The sequence below is a fragment of the Cupressus sempervirens genome, chromosome 8 (assembly GCF_028749045.1).
Source record: "Cupressus sempervirens isolate cs-2001-9-10 chromosome 8, ASM2874904v1, whole genome shotgun sequence".
Taxonomy (NCBI): Eukaryota; Viridiplantae; Streptophyta; class Pinopsida; order Cupressales; family Cupressaceae; genus Cupressus; species Cupressus sempervirens.
Genome location: NC_143125.1, coordinates 41,977,745 through 41,990,050, shown reverse-complemented (window position 1 = coordinate 41,990,050; position 12,306 = coordinate 41,977,745). Strand labels below are relative to the sequence as shown.

General features: G+C 34.6%; 1 pseudogene across 1 annotated transcript; it reads right to left on the bottom strand.

The window, feature by feature from the left end:
• Positions 1-1,331: 1,331 nt before the first annotated feature.
• Positions 1,332-5,588, bottom strand: LOC149541481 (UDP-glucosyl transferase 73M2-like; annotated as a pseudogene). Its single transcript, XR_016355337.1, has 3 exons — positions 5,336-5,588; positions 4,218-5,247; positions 1,332-2,191 (listed from the first exon to the last, which is right to left on the bottom strand). The product of XR_016355337.1 is annotated as a UDP-glucosyl transferase 73M2-like (transcript).
• Positions 5,589-12,306: the final 6,718 nt, after the last annotated feature.

The following is a 12,306-nucleotide window of genomic DNA, read 5'->3' as shown; positions in this document are numbered from 1 at the left end:
TAATAAGAAGGGAGGGCAATGAATCAAAGCACATTTTTGAATTAAGAAAGAGCAATTGTGAAGTTCCAATGGAGCCGACATTTACCTTCAAAATAGAGAAGCAACAGAAAGCTTTGTTTGGAAGGGTGGTGGATCGACGACTGAAACAGATGGTGAAATGCCCATCAGAAGAAGTCATCTGCATGATGCAAGAAACCCTGGGTCCCCTCTTCCAAGAGGCAGACCATCGATGGAAGGTTCAGGTGGATATTGCAGCGATGTTGATGGCTTAGGGTCTACATGTGGGCGACCACAAGTAGAATGTGGCCCAAGTAATGGAGGCTCTTTTTGAAAATGCCTTAATTATGAAAATGGAGTCGCTTCTGGAGTGGGCACACCCTGGGTGGGCCTTTGATTTTAGCGAAGGTTATGAAGATGACGACGAAGGGAGGCAGAAAGGGATTTTCCCCTTTGTTAATTGGCCATGGGGGCAGGGTGATAGAGATGCTTACACAAATGAACGCCATCAGGTATGGGAAAGCCTAAAGACTGCAATTCAGTCTCATTATGAACAACTAAGGAAGGCCACTTTTCCTACGACTTTCCCAAGGAAAAAGAGATATGCAAGGAAATTTTGCAAAGTACAAAAGAAATGGTGGACACCCAATTTTGTTGAAGATAGTGCAACCCCTTTTTGCAAGAAGATAATGAGGGATATTGTTTTTTATGGCAATAAAGGAATGTGGGTTTAAGAACAATGCCATGTTATTTGAAGCAGAACATAGAGCAAAGGAAGGATGAATGGCTTTGTAAATGGCGTAAAAACTCGAGCAGCAAAAGGCAAACAAAGAAAAATCAATTTTTTGTTATTTGAAATGGGGAAAGTTTGCTAGATTCGATAATGCTGAGGTCAGCATGACCTTATAAGTAGATGAAGTAAATATATAGTTGTGAAGTGTGATTAGTAAAGGCAACAAGCCGGATAAAGAGGCGTTCATATAATAGATGTAGAGGAGGAAAAAGGCATATTGTATATGATGGTCCTATAAAATAGAGATTTTGGACCTTTTTATTATCTTTGTAAATCTTATTATATCAATAATATATAAACTTATTACCAACCAAAAAAAATTTAATTTATAATATTATTATTTTTAATAAAATTGCCATTAATTGAATAACAGTTGTGATAATATATATTGATTTAATGTCTAATACTAATAGTGTTAATTAGTTAAATATGCTCCATAACTTTTTATGTTGGATCATTGTATGGCTGTGAAGCCGTTTCTAGTTGAATGATAGGGATGCGGAAGAGCATTATCTATCGCCAATATTTATGGTAGTCCCAATTATTTAGAGTAATACTCAGCTTTCTCTATATCTGTAGTATAAATAACATTTATACATTTGAATTGAAAAAGAAGTTTGAACACTCTATGCTACATATTTCAAACCGTTACGGTGAAGATGAGATGCACCGGTAACACCATTTAATCAGCTATGGTTTTAGGAGTCTTCAACTTTTACACAGGTTCTCTCTCATTCGCAGCATTTCATAACAATTTATGCAATTGTTCAACTAGATTCGCAGCTCTTACTGATGCAGGGAATTTATCACCATGGAGATGATATTCGGTATTGAAATTGGAACAAGTGTGGTCAACTGCATCATAACAATGGCTGAGAGTTATTTCCGAAACTACTAATATATAAGAACTTGCCACTGAAAACGCTGGGCAACGAATGAATATCCTGTCATAGAAAACACCATCAGATGTGCATCCCAACTTATCAATTACCATTTGTCTTCAACATAGGAATCAGGTTCAAAGGATTTGAAAGTTCTGGACCAAGGAAACAAATTTCTGTAGATTACTGAAGGAACTTCCACCCTCTCCCACTGCCTTTATTGCTGCTACTTTTAATTCACACGCCCTTCTTCTCATATCTCTGCCTTCCTCCCCTTCAATTATAAATTTCACACCCCTCGCTATTTCTTCACTTGTTACAATAAAACACCATTTCCCACAGCTTCCCTCTTAACCTCCTCAGCCACTCGCAGTTCTTCAACCAGCAGCTTCTTCACAAAGGGTTGGTCATGCTGAAAAGGCCAGGCCAAGATTGGGATTCCGTTACACATACTCTCTAGCGTAGAGTTCCACACACAGTGGCTCAGGAAGCCCCCAGTTGAAGGATGACTTAAAATAGCCTGTTCCATAAGAGACATGAACCATATTGTGTTCAGCATCTTGTATTTGAATCACAGACATAATGAATAAATATATAGAGCGAAAATACCTGAGACTTGATATGCAAGTAAAAATTCCCAACAAACCACATCATTTTCTTTGCCTATACTTACATCGCTTAAGCACATCATAGTTAGAGCTGTGTATAAGCTACGGATTAATTGTATGCTAAGGGCCACCAAAACAGAGTAACAAAAATCTGCAGCAAATTACAGAGATGAAAATATCAAGCACACACAGATAACAGAATTTGTGATTTATCAATTAATTAGTCATATCAGATTTCCACAATCCATATCAATGAATTCATTTATTCTGGATATGATTGTGTAATAGTATTTTATCAGCAATGTTTCGGATTTTGGATCACACTACATGATCCATTATCAAAATGCAAGAAAGCCAATGAGAATAAACGTTAATAATAAAAACTATTACACAATCATACCAAAAAAAACAAAGAATTCAATTTATTAATTTGTAGCAGAAAGCCCAAAATAATTCATCAACGGCAAAATTTTATATTCGAGATCGGGTTAAAACCTTTGTGGGAGATGGTTCAGTGTGGGAATTATCAGGGCTTTACAGGGGTTTTGGCGATTATGTATGAGCGCCAGGAAAGGATAAAGCAGGGTAGCTAAGTGCCCACCGGAAAAGCTGATCGCACAATTTGATTGCCTACAGCTTAAGAAATTGGTTTGAGATAAATTTTCGCGTATAATTTGCCTTGTTTAAGTAAGACGAGATACGAAAGGAATGTACGATTTCTTCACGGCAGAAACATTCCCCATAATTATTCTCAGATATTTAAATAAATCCTAATGAGTCAGTAAGGTCTGAGAGGGAGAGTTTGGAAAGCTACATAGCTGGTAAGAAAAGCTTATGTCGTGAATTTGAAATTGATATTACAGATGGAGATGTTATTCCCCTATTCAGCTGCATGCCCCGCTGTTCTTTTCTCATGATGATGGAGCCGGACTGATCAGAGTACCTTGTGAAATCAGCCGAATCTTATTACTGCTAATACTTAAAATCCTCAATATTCATGGACTATAAAATTGCGAACTGTTTTGATTTTAACTATTAAAGAACGTAATGTTTAAGAAGAAATCAGCCGAATCTTATTACTGCTAATACTTAAAATCCTCAATATTCATGGACTATAAAATTGCGAACTGTTTTGACTTTAACTTTTAAAGAACGTAATGTTTAAGAAGAATAATTTCGAACAGATTAAATGCATAATCATTTAGCACATCTATCCCCCCCGTACTTCTACTTCTATATAACATTCTGGCAATCCTTCCCTTTATCCTTTCGTGACCTGCCAATTTGGGGTTACAAAGGAGTGGCATTTCACCCTCAATGCACTCTGTCAGGAAAGGTTTTTGCCAACCGGCAATCTATTTTTCTACTACTGGTTTGATATTAAAATTTGTCGTACCAGAATCATGAAATTGCCTTAGCAAGACTGTCACTATAAGGAAAAGCTTATACAAGATTTTCTAAAAAAATTCAGTAAAACTATCCTCTATTTATAGTTGAATAATTTCAAATAAATCTATTAGAAATGAAGTATAAGACTCCTACGAGATGAGTGGATGAAATGCACTACCCTCAGCCTTAACTGAAGAAATTTTATCCCATAGATTCATACTCCCGTCAGTCTGAAACTCCATAGACAGGAAAATAATTTCAGATAAGATATGATATTTTGTATTAGAGGCTTAGTATTTAAGTTGCCATCCAAAGATATAAAGATTTGACACAGGAAACCCCAATTCTCTAACACCACAGTTGAATTCATACTGTAGATCAAGATTTACATAATCGACATATCTCACCTCCGTTCGCACTGGCATTCTTACCTGTGCTCTCCATAGGAACCACTTAACCATAGAACTAATGAGACATCATAAGAATTGAAATCAACACCGCTCCAGAAGTTCACTGGTTCGGTTTTGAAAATAATTTTTTGTGCTTTACCTGTTGGGGAGCCCAATCGGTGATCACCAGACCGCGATCCGTCGTGCGCTCGCGAAACCCCTGCAGAAGATCATTCTGTACCGCCTCACTCCCGGGAGGATTTTTCACCGCCCACAGAAAATACTGCCCGCTCGTGTCCAGACCCGCCGAAACGACCTTAATCTGCTCCTCAGAAAGTGCAATCTCGCTGCCAAAGTTAATATAAACTACGAATCCGGCGGCCCAACGATCCATCCAGTCCTTCACACCTCCCATTTCAAAATCTCCCGACAGGCTGCTCAAAACAGGGCCGATGCTCCAGACAGGCACAACAAATGACCTTTGCACATGATCCACAAAATCGCCCTCCATTTCCTCAAACGTGTTTATTACCACGCCCGCACTAACCCTAATATGCTCAAAAAACTTTGAAAACAAATCGTGCGGTTTTCCAGTCCGGCCCGCTCCGCGGTAAGGATGAACAATATCAGATTCGTGAAGCCAAACTGGTTTTAGAAGACTGGGGATTTTAACCGCAGGCGGGCCGTCCATGGGATAACCAGAGGCAGACTATTTACGACGGCCTGCATTATACTCAACTCGTAGGCGCCCGTGGTGATGTAGAAGAAGACCGGAATTTTCAATTTTTCGGCGACGGCAGGCAGGAAAAGTGAGCAGAAATCAGCAAGCTCCATTTGTTCCGCTGCGGTGAACAGAGTGAAAAATTGCGAGGGCATCAGTTGATCTGTGTTTTCTGCGCCGGCGGGCAGATTTGTCTGGGAGGGCAACGGGATGCCGATGATGCGCACGCGCGATGAAGTAACGGGGGTTTGTTTTGCTTTGAGGCGCTTTGCATTGAGAGGGCTTGTGAAAAAGACGATGTTGAGATTCTTGGATGCGAGAAGCTCGCAGAGGCACATGAAGGGAATAATGTGACCCTGGGCTAACAGAGGAAACGCCAAGGCGTCTACTGAGCCTTCCATTTCTGATAATTCTATTTCTTCCCCTTCCCTTCCCATCAATTTTTGTTAAAATGTCACTCGATGCACCTCTGTTTTTGAGAATTTTAAGATCAATTTTCGGAATAGAACAACTCTATTCAGTTTGACAATTCAGTAGGGGGTGGGTTCGAATCTTACCGATGCACCTCCGTACTGAAGAATGCCATTGTGATCTATCTACTTCTGCTTCTAGCTTCAATTTGGGGACAATCTTAACCGATGCAACTCTACACTTTGAATTTTTAAGTTCAATTTTTGAAATCAAGCCAGTCCGTTCTGTTTTTCATTTCAATCTTAAACTATGGGGACCGGCTACGGTGCAACATATTTGTACCTGACCGCTGCCCTGGCCTGCCCGTCCGTGTCCTTCTTCCCTTCGCTGACAGAAATAAATCTATGTTGCCGTGCAGATTGAATTAAAACTCACGGTTTATAGTGTTAATACTTTTTAAATTAAAAAAATTAAACCTTTTATAATTATAGATGACATGGATAATGATTTTAAACCAAACTTTTAAAATATATTATATGGTTTAGTAAGATAGTAGGATGATAGTGGAAGTTAAATTATAAGTTAATAATTTTTATTTATTATATGGAATGTTAAATTTAAATAAAATAAAATAAATTGCTTTCTAGATTTGATTGTGTGTGTTTTTTTACCATCAATTGGATCATACTACATGATCTATCATCAAGATCATATATATATATCCGTGTATGGTGTGTGCATATATAGGCATATCACATATATGTTTAAACATATATATTGATATGTACACGAATATATGTGTATAGGCACATGCAATTTTATATGTGTGTGTGTGTGCGCGCGCGCTTATAAGAATATATAATAGTACATCATAGTACATAATATATATATATATATATATATATATATATATATATATATATATATATTAACAGGAGTATATACTAGTATCGTATGTAATAGTACGTTTTTGTGTGTGTGTGCGTGCGCGCGTGCTTTCGTTTACATTTGTTTACTTATTTTTTCTTTCCCTTGTATATGTGGTTAGTGGTTGTCTTAGGCTCGTACTTTCTTTTGTTCTATTTTCTTTTTATCACCTTTCATTTATATTTTTATAGTTTTAAATTCTTTTATGCCCTTTATCCTTCATGTCTCATTTATTACATTAGGTGGTGCTCTTTTTGTTCTTTGCACGAATTTACGTGCTCTCCTTTTCTCTTCTTATAACTTTTGAGAAAGGCTCAATCTGCATATCTCTACTCCTGCACTTTCTCATCCTGATGATGGATCATGTACTATGATCTAAAATGTTGATGATAAAAAACACACACAATCAAATCCAGAAAGCAATTTATTTACAAATGGATTGTGGAAATCTGATAATGTTAATTAAATTAAATTTTTATATGTTTTTAAAAATATTTTAACTAAAAAAATTATAGATTTATTTTTTATTTGAATATTTAAAATTATAAATAACAATACATTTTATTTAGTTTTAAATAATTTATTTAATATTAAGTTTTAAATCTTACTTGTATTTATTATTATATAATATTAAACTAATAATTTTTTTAAAGAAAAAGTTAAATTTATATATGTAATAAGTCAGTTTTAAGTATAATCATGCATCATATATAATATTTTATTTTATTTTTTGATCTGTAAGAGGCTGGAGCCAAGAATAATTTTTAATGTGTTGTGATTAATTATTATTTATTAAGCGCAAGTAGATTTGAACCCAAGACCTCTTTGATAAGAGACTCACAATTTACAGTTGTGTTGTAGACTCTTGCCTATATATAATATTTTATTAATCAATTGAACACATTTCTTTAAAAATTTATTTTCACTAAAAAATGTAATATATTGTAATGTCAATATATATATACAAACATAGTACAATTTAAATCATTACATTTCAATTGTAATATATTGACATTACAACATTAGATTTTTGAAATCTAATCTTATTTCACATCTCATGCGGATTTATTTTTAAATTTAGATGCATATTTTATCAATTATTGAATTGTATTAAGTATATAGAAGTTTGTCATTTAAGAAGTCAAGAATTGGATAGGAAATAGGCCACAATATTTCATTATTGGGTGTGCCAAACAATATCCAAAAAAGCATTAAATAGAGAAACCTACAACACTTAATGGAAGTGACCTAGTATATCACTTTTAATCAAAATATAATGGTGTTGAAGATTATGATAGCTTGTATGCATTTGATTTTCATTAGTAGATAGGTGGGTAAGTTAAAATAATACATTCTAAATGGTAATTTTTGTAGGCATGTTTATCTATTTTAGATAAGCTATTTGAAGTCAAAGTTTATATTTTATTGTTTAAATTAAAATGTTTGTAGACATTCTATTGTTAAAATTTATTTATTTAGATTTTTTTTTAAATAATATATATTTTCCTTTTAATAGCTTCTAAATATATTTAAAGATTATATTATTTCTAAAGAAATCACACAAAAATGTAAGTTTTACAATATCCTTTTTTATAATTCTACTTCTCTTTCCAATAATTATAGATGATATTTTTTTATATATTTAGAATGACAGTTAAAAAATATTTTGTTCTAATTTTAAATAATTTTAAAATTATGATTATCTATTTAAAAATATTTAATTTTCTATTGATATAAAATAATTATTATTTCATAATTATTTAGTTAATTGAAATGGATAATTTATAATTAATATTTGAATAATGCATTATAATAGATAATGTCAAATTTTCTATACTAGTATTTATATTACAAGGCATTACATTTTTTTTGTGAGAATGAAAAATTTAAGATATGTGTTCATAGTTATACTTAAAACTGACTTATTACATATATAAATTTAACTTTTTTTTAAAACTTATTATTATTTTAATAGTATAGAATAATAAAAATAAATGAGATGTAAAACTTATTATTAAATAAATTATTTAAAACTAAATAAAATGTATTCTTATCTATAATGTTAAATATTCAAATAAAAATTAAATCTATAATTTTTAGTTAAAATATTTTTTTAAACATATAAAAAATTTATTTAAATTTATCATTCCATATATTCAAATAAAAATTATTAACTTATAATTTAACTTCTACTATGCATTCTACTAAACCATATAATATATTTTAAAAGTTTGGTTTAAAATCATTTCAAGTATCCATGTCAAACTGGGAGTTTTAATTCATTAAAACTCTATTTTGTTTTCAAAATCTTAAAAATGTACAAGTGTCACTTGGAGCATATTTTAATTCAATCTGCACCAGTATTTGCACTGTGAGTTTTAATTCAATCTGTAGGGAAACATAAATTATTTTTTGTCGACAAAGGACAGAATGACACTACAGTGAGGTCACTAGACGGGTAGGCCAGGGCAGTGACTAGGTGCAAATATGTTGCACTGTAGCCAGTGCCTAGCCTGCCCGTCTCGATGACCTCACTATACTGTCTCATCCTTCACTGACAAAAATATATTTATGTTGCCTTGCTAAAAAATTAATTTCTCAAATGAATTAAAACTCACAGTTCATTATAAGTGTTAATACTTTTAAATTTAAAAAATCAAACTTTTTATAGATGATATTTTAATTTCTTAAAATACATACAAAACAACTTTTTACACGGGATACTTAGAAATTATTTTAAACCAAACTTTTTAAATATATTATATGGTTTAATAGGATGCATAGTGGAAGTTAAATTATAAGTTAGGATTGGCTTTTCGAATGGCAATAAGAGGATAGAAGTTGAAAATTGGTCTGCAACTTTATTAGCGAGGTTTTTTTATGAAATTATTTAACCCATTCACAGCATTGGAAGCGAGGCCTACAAAGTTGGCCACTAGCATGGTGGTCGTGATGGGGATGGCAGTTGCCAATTGGGAGCTTTTGTGCAACTCCTCAAAGCTGGCGATATCTCCCTCACCCCCCTTACTGATACTAACATGATTGAAGTAAATGTTTTTTGCAACAATTCTATACCCGGCAATGCTCCTCTTGAGGTTATTTTTGTGGGCATTAATGGCACTCATACTCATTCTAACCTGCCCAACTCTTGACCCAAGTCCTTCTCTAAGGCTGTGGCTCACTCCACAGATGTCAGTTTGAAGCCCAAGTTTGTATTCGCTAGCCCTTGCTCCAATGAAGCCGCCGAAAATGGTAAGTTCACCTCGGCTGCCACTGCTCCCTTTGTTGTTGTTCCTAATACAGAAATGTTGGATGAGATTGTTAAAGAGAAAGCTAGGTTAAGGAATTCTGCAATATTCTTTTCGGCTGTTGAACTAGAGAAGTGTCCTCCATGCAAATTCATGGATGATTGGTTTCACAATTTTTGGAACAATAAATTAGGGTTTCATATATCTTTTTGTCGAAAAATACAAAAAGTTCTATATGTGATTTTTTTTGTTAACCCAGATGGTCAGAAAGAAGTCCTTAAAAAGTAATACTAGTCTGTGGGCTCTACTTCATTTAGGGCTTTGGCTTGGTCACCAAAAGCGGTGCACGATGAAGTTTTAGCCCTATCCGCTCCGAGATGGATCCTTGTTAAAAACATTCCTCCTTTCCTATGGCATTTTTTGTCCCATTTGCTAGAACCTTTGGGGAAAACTATTCGAATGGATGACTCGGTAAGATTAGTTCCTCATATGGATGCTCGAATGTTAATCTCTCTCCTTCCTAGGAAAGAAATCCCTACTAATATTGTGTTCAATATCCTCAATAAATCCTATGTTTTCCCAATAGAAGTCCTAGGCAGGCTAAATGCTTGCTTCCTCTGTCATAAAGAGGGGCATCTGTGAAAGGACTGCCCTATCATTAGAAAAAACCCTGCTAAGAACCCTAACCCGTCGATTCTTAATCCTTTGATCAAAGCCTCTAGTTCAATTCTCATTCCCGACTCGGATAAGTCAATATCACTTGAAATTACTTTTGTTAATCATAACCTCATTTCCATTCCAATTGCTTCACACTCCCAAAAGAATCCCTCTACGAATTTGACCATTGACCTTAACTTAGATGATGGGTTTGTTGTGGTTTGTAACCAAAAAAAAGCGTAAAAGTAGCAACATTGGTCCTAAAAACATTGTTGGCCCTCAAAAGCCTCTAGTTCCTAGCACTACAATGGGCTCTAATAATTTTGTTAGTCAATCTGCTCCTCATAATAATAGCCCTAACATTTTGTAAAATATTGAGATCCCACAAAATGAGGTCGTTGAAGGTCAATCCCTTTCCAAAGCTTCCTCTCAAAATTTATTGTAGAAGATTTTCAAAGAAATCGAGGATGATTATACCATCGAAGTTATTCCAACCATACCAATTCTAAATGGTTCCTCAGATTGAACTCATTGATGAATCTAGAGTTGATGCCCTAATTGCTAAGCAAAGAGATAGGCCTCCTGGTTCTAAAAATAAATCTTTTGGGTAGGAACCAGGAAAGGTTTCAGATTTAGCCTCACCCTCAATTGATGTTGCCTTGTGTTCCACCCTTAACATTATTTCCAAATGAACTACTTATCCTCGAATGTTAGAGGGCTTGAGTCTCCCGATAGAAATTTTTTTATTAAACATTTGATTAATTTGTTTCAGTTTATAGACTTTTTTATGATGCAAGAAGTTAAAGCTATTGGATTCATGCTTGAATCTAATCTCAATTTCATTTGGAAAGATTCCATTAAATTTTTTGCTAAGCATGATAGGGGAAGAGGTGGCATTGCCCTTCTCATTAACCCTAAATGGGAAAAATACATCTCTGAGAATGGTTGTTCTCCTTGTTAGAGAATTGTTTGGTGTACTTTCCAACAAGACGATAAAGTTTTTGGCATTTTCTCTATATATGCTTTGAATGACCCTAAAGAAAGAAGTAATTTGTGGAATTGGTTGATCTCTCTTCCTGATATCTCATGGCTATTCGGAGGTGATTTTAACATGAATGAATCTTAAGATGATAAAGTTGGGGGCAACCCCTTTCACTAGAAAGACAATGAGAAATTCCATTGGAACGAATTCTTAAACTCTAAAAAATTATTTGATCCTATTGCGGGTAATAGGAATCTTAACCTTGGTATTTGGCATACTTGGTGCAATTTTCAGCAAGGCCAGGCAAGGATTTACTCTAGGCTTAACCATTTTTATGCTGATAAGCACTCTTTCTCCTTCCCCCATGATCGATTTGGTAATATTGTTCAGGTCACTGACACTACTCTTTCTGACCACCACCCTATTTTCACCAAGGTCAATTTTATCAAGGTCCCCTTGCATAATAAGGTCTCTTCTCATAATTTTATATTGAATTCCAGGCTTCTTAAGGATGAGGATGTCCTTGCGGCCATTCAGATCATTGGAGGCATCAATAAAGTTAATCTTCATCATTTATCTAATATGGATAGATGGAACCTCAACCTCCTTGCTTGGAAGTGCTTCCTTCAGACTATTTGCCAGGGCAAAAGACTATAGATTCATTGAGAAGCAGTTGAGCACTGAGCTTTAGAGGGATGAGAGCAATATCCAAGAGAACTCCTCAAACTGTGATCTCTTGTCTCAAGTCATGGCAGCTAAGGACGATCTTAGGAAACATCAACAGGTTAAAATTGAAGGGGCTAAAATTAGATCTAGAGCCCATTGGCTCCAATTTGGAGACCGGGGTTCTATTTTTTTTTTCAATCTCCTTAAACATAAGCATTGCAAAGAATCCATTGATAAGCTCTCTATTGATTATTGGGATATTTCTGATCCTGAGGTTATCACTCAAGCTTTTGTTGATTACTATAAGACCCCTTTCACCTCTGAGGATTCCAAGGAAGCTGAAGATAACAGGAACAACTGTAAACCTTTGATTCCTATTAAGTTGGATGTTAATGATGTCTCATGTTTATCTAAATCTATCTCTCTTGAGGAGATTGAGACTACTATTAAGGCTCTCAGTAACGACAAGGCCCCTAGCCCAGATGGGTTTCCTATTGAGTTTTATAAAGCCAACATAAGCTGGATAAGTAAAGATCTTCATGATATTTATGCTGATGCTATCTCCAATGGTACTCTGGGTCTTGAAATTAATAGAGGCATTATTAAACTCCTCCCTAAGGATGGTGATAAGGCTCTC